General features: G+C 40.9%; 1 long non-coding RNA gene across 1 annotated transcript; it reads left to right on the top strand.

Moving 5' to 3' along the window:
• Positions 1-404: 404 nt before the first annotated feature.
• Positions 405-2,561, top strand: LOC123493543 (uncharacterized). The gene is made up of 3 exons (XR_006662065.2): positions 405-1,378; positions 1,454-1,974; positions 2,167-2,561. It is a non-coding gene; the product is annotated as an uncharacterized lncRNA (long non-coding RNA).
• Positions 2,562-4,405: the final 1,844 nt, after the last annotated feature.

The raw sequence follows: 4,405 nt of genomic DNA, 5'->3' as shown, positions 1-4,405 counted from the left end.
TTTGTCATTGAGAGCATCCCATCCTCCGAGGACTTTGAGCGAAAATTATCAAGTGAGGAAAACCCAAACCCAAACACCTACAAATCCAAAGTGATTGAGCATCACTGAAGATATTGTTCCTGTGTGGAACCGACGCTTGTTATCTTTGAGGACTGTGCATCCTCCAGACGGTTAGGCGTCATGGTCTAGAGCATCCAAGAGGAAATTGTTATCGCCGAGTGACTGAGTCTGTAAAGGTTTGGAAGTCACCTGAAGACTTACCACGAGTGATTGGGCGAGGTCTGTGTGACCTTAGCTCAAAGAGAATACGGTGAGGACTGTGTGTCCGGGACTGTGTGTCCTCAGGTTTAAATACCTAGCCGCTCCAACCAGACGTACGACTGTCACAGCAGTTGAAACTGGTCTACCAAATCACTGTCTTCACCGAGCTACTGGTTTTATTTCCTCAACCCTTCCATTTCCTCATTCATATACTGGTGTACTTGATCGTTACCGTTTGAAGACTTTGACTGAAGACTTTCTCAATTTCCTCAATCCTATTTCTTCAGTCAGTTTGTCTTCAACCTGCTTATCCCGTGTTTACGCTACTTGTACTCTGTGCTTGTTTTCATTTCATCATGATGACTGTGCTACTGCTCTGTTATGCTTGCATCTGAGTACTTATTCCGCTGCTAGTCGTTCGTGACTTAGGAATTTCCTCACCTTGAAATTCCTCAGCGACGAATTTGTAAAATCGCCTATTCACCCCCCTCTAGTCGATATAACGCACTATCAGCAACACTTCATGGATTTATATGTTGTGTATTTGGACCAAGAACTACAACTTATAACATTCATTACATCTCCTATTTCTTATGTAAACTAACTACTGGATGAACTTGCAGGTTCACAATGGAAGACTCTGCAATTTACGGGAGCAATGTTGCAAGGGAACGTCAGTACAAGCATAGAGTGGAATTCCTTCTACCTGAAGACTTGAAGAAGGCAGGCATGAATTTCATGGCATTGCAGAACTGGTGCCTCAAGTGCACTTTGAGCATCAATTTGGAAAAAGTCAAGGTTCCTTCCTTGTATTTTACAAAAAATGTTCTTACTCTTCAATTTCAAACCTCTTGAAGCAAGTCTTATGAGATGCTTTGTCATGTAAGTATAGTCCTCATCATTTTTTGTCGAAATGCCTCTAAATGATATAAATGATGATTCCTTTGTTCCCTCATGCTAATGGTGACTCCGGCAAGAGTAAAGACATAGAAGGTTGGTTTCTTAGACCCATTAATGACCTCGAGAGAATTAATTTACATCCAGGGGAACGTTGCCTTCGAACATGTCATCATTACCAACAATTTGCAGATTTCTTGCTACTTCCATCCGTCGAACAGTAAGTTCATCACACATCTACATTACTTATCTCCATTAAACATATGTTTTTGATACAGTTTTTTTCTTCTTGTAGTTGTCACTAGATCTTGATTGTGATTATACCGAAGCTTAGCAGAGCAGACTACTCCCTCCATCCATATATATAGGGCCTAATCCATTTTTCGAGATTGTCTTTGACTATCAACAAGATTAACAATATATGAGATGTATAATGTCAAAACTATATCATTGGAGGCTCCTCTCACGTACGAATTTGAGGGTATGCTTCGTGTAACATGCATGCCATATATTATTGCTCTAACATGTGGTCAAAATTAGCCTTGAAAAACGCATTAGGCCCTATATAAATGGATAGAGGGAGTACCTTGATTCTCACAAGAACTTTCTAAATCCTATGGATTTGACATTCAGTAAAGAATTCTTAGGAAGGTATTGGCGATTTTGTTCCATAACCCGTACCCTCCCATTTTATAATTGATTACACAACTGTCCATCTTGTTTTATAGAGCATTTGTCGAGTACAACCAGCGTTTAGGAGCTAGCTTGTGGGCCATCTATAATAAGAAAGAGTTACAACACATAGCCGATATTAAGGTATGTGATATACCGACACCTAATTTGTAGTTGATTATACACTCTATTTCAGAGAAAACATCTTTATAATGTATTGATGTGTTGATGTTGCCTCACAAACACATTTTTAATTACATGATTATGCTAAGTGCCAAATTTGATTATATGTTCTTGTTAGCCATATGGCATAATTCAATTGTGAACATATTTCAGTATCCCCAGGGGCCAGCTGAGAGCAGCCTTTCTGGCTACTATATTTGCAAACACATGGCTAGACTCTACAGTGCGAAGGCTACAGACAACTTAATCTCGGTACTTGACTACTTAAATCATGCACGACAAATCTTAACATAACAACACAGATCCTAACATCGATGGACGAGCAACTGATGCCTGGTGATGACATGAGGGAGATAAGGACAAAGATTGCTTCATTCCACAACAAATATGACATCCATCGGAAGAAAGGATATAGGATATCAAACTCTTCCTAGTTAATTATGTGGTTCAATGTCTGCGATACTGCCTTTGCTATATGTGTTGTCCTTCGTACATGGCAATGTACGATCAAATTTGACTCTATGTTAATGTGGCTGTAAAAACAACCACATGATGATGGTGTACTTCACATTATTTGGCTCTCTCTCTATATGTTCATTATTTGACTATATGTTCATGTCTGATATGGTGTACTACACACGCGTTCCACAAAACTGCCTACTTGGTCAAATGTGTGGGCCTGATAATTTGAAATGTTGAAATGATTTCAAGCAGTCACACACTGTTTGAAATAACCAAGCGTACGGCTAGTCAATTGTGTGTGATGTCAAAAACAAACCACACGGGTATGGGGTAACAAACCTATGAACTTGCAGACGTATATCATGTCGGGGTTCTGGCACCGGGGGTACCCATACCCATCTGTCTACGGTCCAGCGCGTGGCTCCACTAACGACCCTTATGTCTGCTAGAACTACGTCGGTATTTCCCCAAAGTGGAAGGGATGATGCAGCACAACAACGGTAGGTATTTGCCTCAGTGATGAGACCAAGGTTATCGAACCAGTAGGAGAACCAAGCAACACTACGTAAACAGCACCTGCACACAAATAACAAATACTTGCAACCCGACGTGTTAAAGGGGTTGTCAATCCCTTTCGGCTAACGGCACCAGAAATTGGCACAAGGACGGGAGAAAGTTGTAATAGATTGATAGATCGAACGCCAAATAAAATAAAGTGCAGCAAAGTATTTTTGTATTTTTGGTTTAATAGATCCAAAAATAAAGGCAAATAAAATAGATTGCGAAGGCAAATATAATAAAGAAGAGACCCGGGGGCGTAGATTTCACTAGTGGTTTCTCTCGAAAAAAAATAGCAAACGGTGGGTAAACGAATTACTGTTGGGCAATTGATAAAAATTCAAAAAATCATGACAATATCCAGGAAATGATCATTATATATGCATCACGTCCAAGATTAGTAGACCGACTCATGCCTGCATCTACTACTATTACTCCATACATCGACCGCTATCCAGCATGCATCTAGTGTATTAAGTTCATGGAAAAACGGAGCAATGCAATAAGAACGATGACATGATGTAGACAAGATCTATTTATGTAGAAATAGACCCCATCTTGTTATCCTTAATAGCAACGATACATACGTGTCGGTTCCCCTTCTGTCACTGGGATGAAGCACCGTAAGATCGAACCCACCACAAAGCACCTCTTCCCATTGCAAGATAAATAGATCAAGTTGGCCAAACAAAACCAAAATATCGGAGAAGAAATACGAGGCTATAAGAAATCATGCATATAAGAGATCAAAGAAGACACAAATAACTTTCATGGATAAAAACATAGATCTGATCATAAACTCAAAGTTCATCGGATCCCAACAAACACACCGCAAAAAGAGTTACATCATATGGATCTCCAAGAGACCATTGTATTGAGAATCAAAAGAGAGAGAGGAAGCCATCTAGCTACTAACTACGGACCCGTAGGTCTACAAAAGACTACTCACACATCATCGGAGAGGCACCAATGGAAATGATGAACCCCTCCGTGATGGTGTCTAGATTGGATCTGGTGGTTCTGGAACTTGCAGCGGCTAGAATTGATTTTCGTCGACTCCCCTAGGGTTTCTGGAATATTGAGGTATTTATAGAGTAAAGAGGCGGTTCGGGAGGCACCCAAGGTGGGCAAAACCCACCAGGGCACACCTGGGCCTCCAGGCGTGCCCTGGTGGGTTGTGCTCCCCTCGGAGCACCCCCAGGCGCTTCTCCGGCCCACTGGATGTCTTCTGGTCCAGAAAAAATCCACAAAAAGTTTCGCTGCGTTTGGAATCCGTTTGGTATTGATTTCCTGCGATGTAAAAAACATGCAGAAAACATCAACTGGCACTTGGCACTATGTCGATAGGTTAGTACCAAAAAATGATATAAAA

This window comes from Aegilops tauschii, chromosome 4, assembly GCF_002575655.3.
Source record: "Aegilops tauschii subsp. strangulata cultivar AL8/78 chromosome 4, Aet v6.0, whole genome shotgun sequence".
NCBI lineage: Eukaryota > Viridiplantae > Streptophyta > Magnoliopsida > Poales > Poaceae > Aegilops > Aegilops tauschii.
Note: the sequence above shows the minus strand (reverse complement) of the source record. Positions and strands in the feature narration are given on the sequence as shown.